The 13,213-nt window shown below is 49.5% G+C and overlaps 1 long non-coding RNA gene across 2 annotated transcripts; it reads left to right on the top strand.

Moving 5' to 3' along the window:
- The first annotated feature begins 4,942 nt into the window (after positions 1-4,942).
- Positions 4,943-12,897, top strand: LOC141051296 (uncharacterized). Of its 2 annotated transcripts, XR_012220617.1 has the most exons (3): positions 4,957-8,748; positions 11,118-11,249; positions 11,937-12,897. It is a non-coding gene; the product is annotated as an uncharacterized lncRNA (long non-coding RNA). The 2 variants fall into 2 exon arrangements; XR_012220616.1 differs by having other exon boundaries at positions 4,943-8,748; positions 11,118-12,897.
- Positions 12,898-13,213: the final 316 nt, after the last annotated feature.

The following is a 13,213-nucleotide window of genomic DNA, read 5'->3' as shown; positions in this document are numbered from 1 at the left end:
ATATTAAAAATGGCCGACAGCCTAGAGAAGAAGGGCGTGATAATATGGGCGGTCCAAAGAAAAGCGCGCGGACTGTTCTGGGCCTCCCCTGTCTAAACTTCTATGCGACAGCAACATGGCCCACCCCCCGAAGGGTTCGTATACTGGCTTGGTAATGAGGCGCTGGAAGAAGACGCTGCCCCAAGAAGGAGGGGCAGATGCCAGTGGCGGGAAGGAAGCCGAGGCAGGAAGAACGCCAGAGTGCCATGATGGAAGAAGAGGGAAGGAGGCCTGCGGAGCGCGGGGAGGCTGAGCTGGATCTCCCCGGCGTCATGGCTGAAGGCTCGGACCCTGCTTCTAAGCTGAATCGCCGGCAGCTAGAGGAAAAGGTTGCCTGGCTGACCCAACGTTTGCAGCTGAGGCAGGAGGCCTTGTGGAGGCTGAACTGGCAGCATGCCCAGGAGGGGCTCACGCCAGCGGTACCGCCGTCACTGGTACCCGTCGCTGCAATACCAGAGCTTCCTCAGACAGACGTCACGGAGCCTGCAGCCGCTGACACACCACCGACAGCATCCGGAGTCCCTTTTCTGCCGCCACCACCGGAGGAATTGTATGAGGTCCCGAGAGCCGAAGCGGAAGAAGAGGAGCTCCTGCCCGGACCTGAGGCTGCCGCGCAGGTCCCACCAGAGACCCCTGCGGACCCGGAGCTGCCATTAGCTCCACCGCCATCCCCGATGTCCAACCGGACAGCGTCCACTGCCACTATGCCTGCACCGGAGCAGAGACCACACTGCCGGGAGGCTCCAGGTACGTCTGATGCCCCTACACCTGGGAAGGCCCTGGGGTGTACCACGGTCGCAGCGGCTGGCCAGGTCGTGCAAGATCTGGTCTGGGACGGGGATACCTGTCCCCGGGGGGAACACCTAAACCCCTGACGGTGGCGCCGCGGTACAAAACCAGCCTGGATCGGTCCCGGGAGGAACGGGAGGATGATGAGAACTGGGCTAGTTGTCAACCTACCATCTGGCAACTGGCAGCTGAACACCGAGAGAGGGAGCAGTGCCGGCTAGCGATACTAGGTCCAGATTTGGACCGGAAGGAACAGGTCAGAGGCGTTCACTACGGTCCCAGAGATGCGGCAGGTTGGGGCCATGTCCTGAATGTGAATCATGAGAGGGGGTTCGGCTTTATCATGACCCTAGCTGAATCTCAGATCTGTTTTTCAACCGGAGAGATGTAGAACCCCACTTGAGAAAAGGACACCCTGCCAGAAACCTGAGCCCGGGAGATCATGTGACCTTCATCAGACACGAAGGTCTGAGGGGCTGGTATGCTATGAACATTAGGCGAGTCCCGTAGGATCTCATCAAGACCTACAGGCAGAAACCGCCTACTGCCCCCGTGTGCCAAGTTGGAGCCGTACCAGTCCCACAGCCGAAAGTACAGAGAACCACAAGCTTTACCCCACTGGAGGAAGCGTACCTGAGGACTGCCAATGCGTTTCTTTCATCTGGTAGCAGTTGCAGTCCAGAAACCCCAGGAGGGGACCACAATTAGTCAAAATGCTACTTTAAAGTAAATTTCGTTGCCCAGGAGGGTATTTGCACAGTTGTGCCATTGTTTTCTATTTTTTGCACCAGTTTTTTATTTTTGGTTATCATGTCCTAGTTTATTTTCCCAGAGTTGCCCTGTTTTGTTGGCAGCCTTCACATTTGAACTGTGGAGATCATGAACGCTGAATGGTCCAGAACTGTAATTTATAAATAGTTTGCACATCTTTAGGTGCTCTCTCTTGGTTTTATGTAGGACTCTCTTTTTGAAAGAAGATCTACCTCGATATAGGGACATTTCCAGATGCGATGGCCGGACCAGTGTCTATCTTTGCACTTGATAATAATGCTTAATGTTATTCTCTGAATAAGAAGCTAGAACGTAATAGTGTATAATGAAAGTATTAATGACAGATTTTATAGAAGTATATTGAGAAAGAGACATAGTGAATGTTTTACAGAGTTTTTGAATAAAGATGTTGAGAATGTGAATGCAGAATTGAAAATTACAGGTGACGAATCAGGTATCTACGGTTGTCATCCTAAGTCCAGAAGAGACAGTGAAAAGTAGAAAATGTGAAAGATAATGGAAAGAGATGTGTTGCTAGAAAATGTGAATTGATATTTAGTTTGCTTATATATCACTTTAAATTAGGTAGCATAATTTAAAATTTAGATAGAGAGTTAAACTGTTTGTAACGTTCAAGAAACCGTGCCTCCTATATTAGGAAGTTTAGTATAAGACATGTTTATTCAGCATTACCAAAATTTTGTATGTTCCTATATTGTCAACTGTGTTTGCTTTGCAGCCCGCGGACGTGCTGTGTTTAACGGGGGGAATGTGGCGCCCCTGAGGCTTCAGTCGCCAGAGAGGTACTGCACCTCCTCCTGAGGTGTGGTGCCCCACCATCCAGGTTAGGTGGGAACTCCTAACCACGCTCAAACACTCGCATCCCACACAACATGTTAGTTCAGCAAAGCCACATTGCGGCTCCTTGCTTAGAGAGTAGCACAGCACCTTTGGTGGTTCCCTGCTTGGAACACGAAACATGCTGGGAGGTGGGTGGAGTTTAGAATACATAAAGAGCGGGAAGAGTTAGTCAGTCAGTTGGAGAGTCACTCAGAGAGGAGTGAGGAAAGGAGATCCCTGGAAGAGGGATGGAGGAAGGAGTGCTGCAGCTGCCTCAGTGATCTGAGTCAGCTGGCACAGGAAAGGAAAGAAGGAGAAAGACATTGGACTGAAACCTGACCTTCTATGAGAGAGGGATTAGTATGGAATGAAGGAGTAAAAGGGAACAGAGAGGACGTGGGTTAGAGGAGAACCCTGCCTAGTTCTAAGCGCAAGGCCAGGGCCCAGTCCCCGAGGTTGTATGGACACTAATGGTTCTGCAGCAGACACCGGTGGAGTAGTGGGCTGTAAATGCACTACTCCCATCTAAGGCTTGGGGGCACAACAGCAACTTGGATAGTGAGCCGGGACTCAGGAGTAAGGAGTCCTCGAAGCAGGCTACAACTGTCTGCCGTACAAGTGGAGTTCTTGGGAACATCTGTCAGGAGGCACTCCAGTGTAACTCAGTACTAGGAGTACTTCACTTAAAGGCGCTATAGAGGAGACGTTCAGAAAGGTACATGTTCGCGGAGTGTTGGAAGGGAGCATCCGATCTTGCCTGGAGGTTGACTGAGCCCAGGACCCGGAGGACACAGCACGGAGGCAGGCATATGTGTGAGCTGCAGACTGTGAGTAAAGCTTTGGACCTACATGCCCTGGTGTCCTCCACTTATTCCCACATCACTACACCCCACACTACTACATCTGGGCACCGGCCTCTACACTGCCTGTGCCTCTCCTTTATTGCTACATCTACACTGCCCTGGGACTACAGCTCCACCGGTGGGGAGCTTCACCATCTTGGCTCCAACCCACCACCAGTCCCAGAGGATCTGCATGCAGCATCGGCCTAACACCTCACTTGCCGAACACCACAGGTAGCGTCGCGAACTATTCATAAACTTTATTTCATTGTTCATTCATCCCCTTTTTGCCATGGAGCCCCAGGGCCATGGACCGGGTCACAGCTTCCGTGACAATTCCCATTGAGATCAACGGGCCCGGTACCGAGTACCCCGCTAGGCCCTGGTGGGATGCGCTCCACAGGCAGAGCAGGAGAGAAGAATGACAGCCGCGCTTCTTCCCCGGCGGCTGTCCGTGAACACGGAGGACAGTGTGAACTGTTCTCCGTATGCCGTGTTCAGCATGTTTTGCGGACCGTACGCTCCCACAAACACTGACATGTCATCGTGCTTTGTACACAGACCATGTGTCTGTGAAAACATGCTGACATGTGCATAGACCCATTCATTTGAATGGGTCTACATGTGTCAGTGTGTCCGATACGTGAGGAAACTGTCACTACCCGTACCGGAGCCACTGATGTGTGAAACCGGCCTAAGCTGGTATGGCTTAGAGAATCCACAGAAAGCACTAGAACGTGTCATATGGATCCGTGAATGTAGCCTCAAAGGCTTCCGTGGACTTGTGGTACAAAAAGTAGATCATCAAATGCGAGGAAAATATGGCAAAGATCCGTGGACTTATGGGAATTCCATCTTCATTTTAAGTCCCGGATGAAGGAAATAAGAGGATGTTTTGGTGTCTGTTTCTTAATAGATACTATAAAAATAAACTACAGTTAGGAGACAAGAAAAAAAACACATACATTTTGAAAGAGACTAAATTTTCCCACACAAAAAATAAACAGGAAAACATCTAGTCTTACTTTTTATGTTTGTTTTGAAAACAAACTGCTCTTTTAGAAGATATTTAAACATTTTAGAAATTAAATCAAATTCATACAGGATTGTCAGGATTAATAATGCAATGCATACAGGTGTTTTCTTGCAAGTGCATTACTTGGCAGAGGCAATTAATCTTCAGATCCAGCACCAGTTTAAAAACAAAATCCCAAAAAATATTTATTAAGATTTAACAAAATTATAGCACAGGCAAACTAATTTTTCTGATGTGTTTCTAGTTGATATGACTCTCAATCATAAATAAATATAAAAAGCGTAATCCACTTTTTAAAAGCACTATGGTCCTTTCTCATTAAGGGTTCGTGCAGGTGACCATATTTGCGGTCCGAGTACGATCTGACCAAACATCAGATTGTACTTAAATCAGTGTTACTCTATGCAGCTGTGCAAATGTCCTAATTCTTCCCAGGCTTTATCTGCGTGGAGCCTCTGACTGGCCAGCAACTCTAGAATATGATAGTTTTGCCTGCTCTTTTTCCTCTGGGATGCTGAGAAAGGGTTAACAAGTGTTCTTTTTTCCTTACCTTCACGTGAAGGATGTTCATTCGTCTAGGTTTCCTTCCTAATTCAGCCCCTCCCCTTGCAAGGGGAATAAATTATGCTGCCTGAGGTGTCGCCTCCTCTTTGACCGCTGGGAACGAGAGCGGAGGTACCCTGTGGTGTGTGAGTCAGGGATGGCAGCATTAGAGGCTGCCATTAGGGAAAGAATTAGCAAGGAAGGCACTGGGTGGATTGAAGCGCTAATACAGGAACCTGCAGTGGGGGAAGGAGCAGGCGGCAGGTTCAGTTGAATATAATGCAGCTCAGGGCGGACGCAAAGCGCTGGAGCCCGGCTTCTTGTCAGCCGTGTCCGGTGGGGGGCATAGCAGCGGGTGTGAGTGGAACGGCTTGCGCACTTGCTGGGGAGACAGGTGGGTTATCCGTGGTCCTGCCCCCCCATGAGTGCAGGGAAGGCAAAGAGCGGGAAAGCATCCAGGCGCGGCCGCCCTGCATCACGGCGCCCACCTCAGAAGCGGTCACTGGCCGCACATCAGCTGTCAGCTGCTGTTTCTCACAGCGAGGGAAGGGGTGTATTAGCAGGACACACCACATTACCCAGGGCGGTTAAAAAAGCAGCTGCAATGGGGGGTACGCATAGTGCCAGTTCATCAGCTAGTGATGAAGCTGGGTGCAATGGGGCAAATAAGGGACAGTATAGCGCTTTACAGCAGCAAAAGGGAGACCAATTGGCAGGGGAGGGAGCTAATAAAGGGAGCCAATTAAATATTCAGCAGCCGGCTTCTTTGCCTCACATGCTGGACGTAGTGCTCGCTCAGCTGGGCCTAAAGCAAATGCCGCAAAATGTACAGCAGAATTTGTGGCCCTCTGTGTCCTTTTCATCACAGACACTCACCCTCCCGCCAGCAGTAGTGGCACCGTCGATGTCAACAGGAGCCAGCATTACCTCACAAGCAGCTGGGGAGGTTTTGTCCTCAGCACAAAATCAATTGCAGTCGTGTATACCGGCAGCGAACATGGCTGTTAATGCAGTTCCTGTCAGTAATGTGGGTGCATGGGGTCCCTCTCAACAGCATAGTGTGCTGGCTGCCCCTTTGGGGTGTTAACCCCTTCATGCCCAGCTCCTGTGGAGTTTTTGGCTGAAAGTCGAAGTCGCAGGGGCGTTAATAGAAGGAGACAGGCCCGGATTGGCAATATAACCAACCGGGCATTTTCCCGCTGGGCCGCTGTCACATGGGCCGCGGGCAGGCCCGGATTGGCAATATAACCAACCGGGCATTTTCCCGCTGGGCCGCTGTCACGTGGGCCGCGGGCGGCAGCGCCCGATCACCTGGCCGCTTGCCAGCTGCTGCGGCCACTGTTGCTCCTGCCGCCGGCCCTCTGCGGGCACAGCAGTGATAGTTTCAAGTTCCTCCCGCACTGCAGGGAGATAAGCCGCCACACCCCTCCCTCGCACCCCATCCTCGCCTTAGCATGAGACCCCCTCCCCCCCGCAGCCACTCACAGCGTCGCACTCGCTTGCCTGCTTGCTCTGTTCACAGGACCTGTGATGAGGTCACAGGAGGGGAGGAGTCAGGGGGTCACATGATCAGGAGCCTTTGTCCAGACCTCCGATCATGTCACCCCTGACTCCGCCCCTCCTGTGACCTCATCACAGGTCCTGTGCGCTCAGCCTTGCCTCTACCTTCTGCAAGACTCTGCTTTGCTGTTGTCATGGTGCTGGTTGAGGTAAGTATGTGTGGGGTCAGGATTTACAGTGTGGATGTAGCAGAGCTGTGTGTGTATGAGGTGTACGGAGCGGAGCCGTGTGTGTACGAGGTGTACGGAGCGGAGCCGCGTGTGTGCGAGGTGTACGGAGCGGAGCCGCGTGTGTGCGAGGTGTACGGAGCGGTGCCGCGTGTGTGCGAGGTGTACGGAGCGGAGCCGCGTGTATGCGAGGTGTACGGAGCGGAGCCGCGTGTGTGCGAGGTGTACGGAGCGGAGCCGCGTGTGTGCGAGGTGTACGGAGCGGAGCCGCGCGTGTGCGAGGTGTACGGAGCGGAGCCGCGCGTGTGCGAGGTGTACGGAGCAGAGCCGCGCGTGTGCGAGGTGTACGGAGAGGAGCCGCGCGTGTACGAGGTGTACGGAGAGGAGCCGCGCGTGTACGAGGTGTACGGAGAGGAGCCGCGCGTGTACGAGGTGTACGGAGAGGAGCCGCGCGTGTACGAGGTGTACGGAGAGGAGCCGCGCGTGTACGAGGTGTACGGAGAGGAGCCGCGCGTGTACGAGGTGTACGGAGAGGAGCCGCGCGTGTACGAGGTGTACGGAGAGGAGCCGCGCGTGTACGAGGTGTACGGAGAGGAGCCGCGCGTGTACGAGGTGTACGGAGCGGAGCCCTGTGTGTACGAGATGTACAGAGAGGAGCCATGCGTGTACGAGGTGGACAGAGTGGAGCCGTGTGTGTATGGAGTGAAGCCATATGTGTACGGGATGTACGGAGCGGAGCCAAGTGTGTACAAAGCATACGAAGCGTGCTTTTCCCACGGACACAGGAGTACACGGCGGAGCCCCGAGGAGCATTTTAAAACACACACATGACGTTCCACCTGAAGTGATGTGCTGGAAGCTGACCGGAAATGAGATAATTTCTTGAGGAGATTGTGACGGAACCAGGAATGCTTCAGATCCATCACCGTGTCCTCCTCCGACAGCGCAGACAGCAGGATCGCCTTGGAATCGGGGATGCCGGCCATGTGAGCGGATCAGGATAGGTCCTGCACCGCGAGGCTCAGGTGGGCACTACAATGGGAGCCGGGCTGCTATAGTATCTTTGTAGAATCTTTCTTTCTTTCTTTCTTTCTTTCTCTCTTTTTCTTTCTCTCTCTGTTCTTTCTTTCTCTCTCTGTTCTTTCTTCCCCTCTTTCTTTTTCTTTCCTCTCTTTCTCTCTGTTCTTTCTTTTCTTTACTTCTTTCTTTCTCTCTCTGTTCTTTCTCTGTCTCTCTGTTCTTTCTTTCCCCTCTTTCTTTCTCTCTCTGTTCTTTCTCTGTCTCTCACTGTTCTTTCTTTCTTTCCCCTTTCTTTCTCGCTCTCTCTGTTTTCTTTTTTCTCTCTCTCTCTGTTTTCTCTCTTCCTTAGTGCCAGTCAGTGTGCCCATAATGCCAGCCACTGTGCCCTCAGTACCAGTCAGTGTGATCAGCAGTGCTAAATGGGTGCGATTAGGTGTGGACATGGGTGTGACTATTTGTGAAATGGGTGTGGCTGGGCGTGGCCAAAATTTGCAGCGGCGCGCTAAGCGCGCCGCAGTCTTTGTCCATCTTTCCCTTCTTCAAAAGTTGGGAGGTATGATAGGGGCGGCTATGACCAGGGGGTCTGGTTGCCCAATAGAGAGCAGTTCTGCCAGGAATTCTGTAATCATGCATACAAAAGGGGACAGAGATTTGGGAGGAGTACTGTACCTAAAAGCAATAAATAGGACTGAGCTGAAATACTGGGCACAGCTATGACTACATGTTATATAGTCATGTTAATCTCCTCTCACTTCTTGTAAACTACAAGTGTACAAAGATATTATATAGTCACCATGTGACTAGTGGGCCTGTGTAACTTCAAATGCCAGGGCTGAATTTTAGTCCCAGTCCGGCCCTGGAAGGAGACGTAGCAGGTCGTCATCCTCTTCTTCTGAGTCATGTAGAGGGTATGCCAGACGTCATAGTCGGCACAGCCATCGTAGTAGGAAGAGGTCTGTGTCCAGGTGCAGTCGCCGGTTAAGGTCCTCGAGGTACCATTCTTCATCTTCATCGGGGTCAAGAGGCCGGAGTCGGGCATCTAGTTGTCAAGCAGCCCATACCCAGCAGGAGCAACAGAGGGTGCGCACTGAAGAAGTGGTTGAAGTTCCATCGTCAATTCCAGTTACTGAGGCGTCGAATGGTGAGTTTAATTATGCGGGAGCCTGGGGGGCATTGGGGAACGATTTGTGACTATGGATAATTTGAGGAGTATTTTGGGAGGAGAGAAATTGGTTCTGAACCCAAAATTCTTAGCTCAAGTAAAAGGTGCCAACCCTCCTCCTCCTGTTTTGCATTCGGATATTCATAGAGATGTATTTTATTGTGGGGTAGCCCCTTTTGGTTCGCATTTAGGCTAGTTTCACACTAGCATTTTGCCGACGCAACCAAACTGCAGCAGGTTGCGTTTGGCGCAGGTTGGCGCACTGTCAAAAGGACGCATGCGCCGCCAAACGCATACTACGCATGGCCTGCGCCCCAGTGATAAAGATAGGGGACGCAGGGCGCATGCAGCGTCATGCGCCGGTGGGCGGAGCTACCGGCGGGGCGAGGCAAGGGCCGTCGCTGCGCTCCAAAACGCTAGTGTGAAACTAGCCTTAGAACAAGAGAATATAGAAAAAATATGGTCAAATGACTATATAGATATATGGTCTCTTGTTTCTACGGAGCAAAGCACAGTGGACCGTGAGCGGCAGCATAATGACAGGCCTTATGAGCACCGGCCGAAAGTGGCTAAAACAATTAATAATTGGCTGCAAGCCTTTTTTGTTGCTGTGTAATGGGGAAAAAACATCCTGAGCGCTGTTCAGAATTGTTTTTATTCATGGATACTATTTATAATTCATATTTGACGCATGGTGGGTCAGCGTGGTGGAGGTATGATGAGGATTTTCGGCGGCGTCTGGCCATTAACCCACAGTTGGGTTGGGGGGGGTTAAAGCTACGGATTCTTAGTTGCGGCTCATGATGTCACAAAGGAGTACTCAGCCTTTTCATTCCGGGGCCCCTAGCCAGCAGTCAGGCTCGGGACCAGGCTCTGCACAAAGGCCGGGAACCTGTTGACTATTTAACGACGGTCACTGCAGGTTTTATGGCTTATGCAAATACAAGCACGAGTGCTCATCATGAGGGGCTTCGCATGCAGTCACAAAATGCCCAGGTGCTAATACGAAAGGAGGATTTTCTAGGCCAGCATCACAACAAGACATTAAAGACTCCGGTGAAAATCACTGCGATGGAACCATGGTTAAACAGGTATCCCAATGAGGTTGCCGCTGCGCAGTTGAGAGTGGGTTTCAAGCATGGTTTAAAACCTGGGGAATTCAGGATGATTCATCATCTTTCGAACCTGAAGAGTTCGTCAGTAAATGATGGAATCAGTGCGGGAGAGTCTTCAGTAGTATATGCTTCTTTTGATCGGGCGATTGTTTTGGTTCATCAAGCAGGGCAAGGGGCATTATTGGCCAAGTCAGACATTGTGCCTGCTTTTAGGCTATTACCTGTTCACCTTATCATTTATTGGGCTGCTGTGTGGATGGTGCATATTACTATTATACTGGCCTTCCCATGGGTTGTTCTACTTCATTCAGGTATTTTGAATTATTCAGCAGTTTTTTGGAATGGGTCTGCAAAGTTGAATCTGGGTCTCAAAGTATTTTTGGATGATTTTTTTTTCGTAGGCTCAGCAGAGTCGGATAGTTGTGGTAAGGTTTTGTCTAAGTTTAAGGAGTTTATGAGTTGTTTTAGAGTCCCTTTAAATGAAGAAAAAACTTTCGGTCCGGTCACCCGTTTCCTTTTTAGGAATTGAAATTGACACGGTGGATATGGTTTTTTGTTTACCAATGGATAAGATCACAAAATTGTTGGGAATTATAGATGGTTTTTTGTCATTAAAAAAAAGTGACATTGTTGCAAATGCAATCCCTTTTTGGTTTGCTTGATTTTGCGTGTCGAGTTATGCCTATGGGCAGAATTTTTTCGCTGCGTTTGGCTATGGCTAAAAGGGGTGTAAAATTTCCTCATCACAGGATTCATCTGGGCCTTCCTTTGTTGGAGGATTTGAGGGTTTGGAAGTTTTTTGTTCAAGTATAATGGTTGCACATGCTTTCAAGACTCAAAGAAGTCCTCCCAAGAGATATCATTGTTTGCGGATGCGGCTGGATCGGAGGGATTTGGAGTTATATTCCGGAATCAGTGGTGCGCTGAAAGATGGCCAGCAAAATGGTTTGATAACGGCTGGACAAAAATTTTAACATTTCTGGAACATTTTCCGTTGGTTATGGCTTTGGTGTTATGGGGGGGCAGTGGCGAAATTCCCGGATCTGTTTTTGGACTGACAATGAGAGTGTGGTTCATGCGTTGAATCATTTGTCTTCATCTTCGATTCCAGTTATAAAGATGATTCGTTTCCTCATGTTAAAATGTCTGGATTTGAATATTTGGTTCCGATCTCAGCACGTCCCAGGTATTGAAAACACTATGGCTGATTCACTGTTATGATTTTATTTTCAGAAGTTTCGAGAGATCACTCCAACCGCCAATCAGATAGGAGTGCGGTGCCCGGAATACATTTGGGAAATACCAGAAATCTCCTGATGCCATTGGTCTGGGCTTCATTAGCTACTTCAACGTGGAATGCATAAGGTAAGGCATGGCAGGAATGGTTGGGATTCATGGGAGACTTACCAGTGGGCTCCTCTTGTGACGCCAGGTTTGATGTTACAGTTTTGCATGTTCAACACCTGCGGGACAATGGGGCTTCGGCAATGCTCGCAAAAAATAGGTTATCAGGTTTGGCTTTTCAATTTAAATTACGGGGATGGGAGGATTTTACAAAAAGTTTTATTCTGCGTCAGGCTTTAAAGGGGTGGAAAAAATCTAGGGTTTTGAATCAAACAAGGCGGCCTATTTCTTTTTCCCTTTTGACCAGAATTATTGAAGGCACGAATGCAGTCTGCAGCTCTTCTTTTGAATCTACATTGTTTTCAGCGCCTTTTGGAGTTGCCTTTTTTGGGGATCAACGTGTCAGAGAACTGGTGGCACTGTCGGGTCGGGCCCCTGGTGGTTTGCAGCACAATGTTGTGACATTGTGTAGTGGGGGTTTACGTATCTGTATCCGGCGTTCTAATTCTGATCCCATGGGTACCGGGTTATGGTTTTCTTTGTCTTTGATTTCTGGTCCTGTTTGCCCCATTGTTTTGGTCTCTCGGTATTTGGAAATTAGGCCAGATAGTCACGCGTTTTTTGTGCATGCTGAAGGGTCATCATTAACTAGATTTCAGTTTTTGGCGCTGCTGTGGAGAATTTTATTCTTTTTGGGTCTTTCTCCAGGTGAATTTGGTATGCATTCTTTTAGAATTGGCGCAGCGACGGAAGCAGCTCGCGCGGGTCTCAGGGATGAGGAAATTATGAAAATAGGCAAGTGGCGTTGTGAGTGTTTTTTCCGGTACATCAGGCCTGAATTGTTAACTTTATAAGAAGATAATGGTAATTATTCTAATTCTCTTCTCTTTTTAGGTTGTTCCAGACCCAGTGTTTGGATTCTAGGACATTCATATGTCTTTTGGGCGGAGCAGAGGGCAGAGTTGCGCCCTGGCGGGAGGTCTCTTGGTTTCCACAATGTGGATGTAAATTGGAGCGGTATTCGGGGATTGATGTGGTCACAGGTGCTACTTGAAGTGGTTCAAATATCGAGAGTGTCGGTATCTCCTGTTATTTTGGTATTGCACATGGGAGGAAATGATTTAGGGTCAATACAGTTAAAGGAACTTATAACGTTAATGCGTGCAGATAAGGATAAGTTTCTGGGTTTTTTTCAGCTGGTTATTGTATGGTCCGAGATAATTCCCAGAGTGGTGTGGCGCGGGGCTTGAGATGGGGCTGGTATAGAAAGGGCACGAAGAGTAGTGAATCAACGCATATCTCGTTTCGTACACTTTAAAGGAGGCATTAAAGTCAGGCACAGACAGCTAGAGGTTAATAATGTCAGGCTGTTGCATCCGGCCGGGGTCCATTTGACAGACATTGGGTTGGACATTTTTCTTTCAGGATTGCAGGATGGTATTGAGGAGGCAATTTTTTCTTTGGGTGGGGGGTCGTAGCTCGTTTAGTTGTCGCTACTCCGTGGCGGAAGAGCAAGACTGGGTAACGTGCCGGGAGTCCGGTGGCATATCCCCACAATTTTCCGATGGTTAACATGGAGAGCTGCGACCTTACCCCTCCAACGATGGGTGTTTAAAAAGAAGAAGTTGTTATAACTGGTTAATCTTTAATAAAGTGGTGTTTTTTGGAATGGTGTTTTCAGTTCTTTCTTTGCGTCGGGGAAAAAGAGGGCAGGTTTATAAGGTATGGACAGTCTTGCAGCATGCATGATTTGCATCTGTAAATTGGATCATTCTCAGCTATGCGAGTCAGTGGGTCCATTAGAAAAAAATAGGACCGTACTTGGATGACACTATAATCACATGCTGATCAAACCCTGATCTCACCGATTTTCTCAGATGAGAGAAAATATGGTGGTGTGAACCTAGACTAAGGCTGGGGTCACACTTGCGAGTGTGATGAGAGAAACTCGCGCGAGTCTCTCGCATCAATACCCAGCACTGCCG

The sequence above is a fragment of the Dendrobates tinctorius genome, unplaced genomic scaffold (assembly GCF_039654945.1).
Source record: "Dendrobates tinctorius isolate UK_male_01 unplaced genomic scaffold, ASM3965494v1 ptg000156l, whole genome shotgun sequence".
Lineage (NCBI taxonomy): Eukaryota > Metazoa > Chordata > Amphibia > Anura > Dendrobatidae > Dendrobates > Dendrobates tinctorius.
Note: the sequence above shows the minus strand (reverse complement) of the source record. Positions and strands in the feature narration are given on the sequence as shown.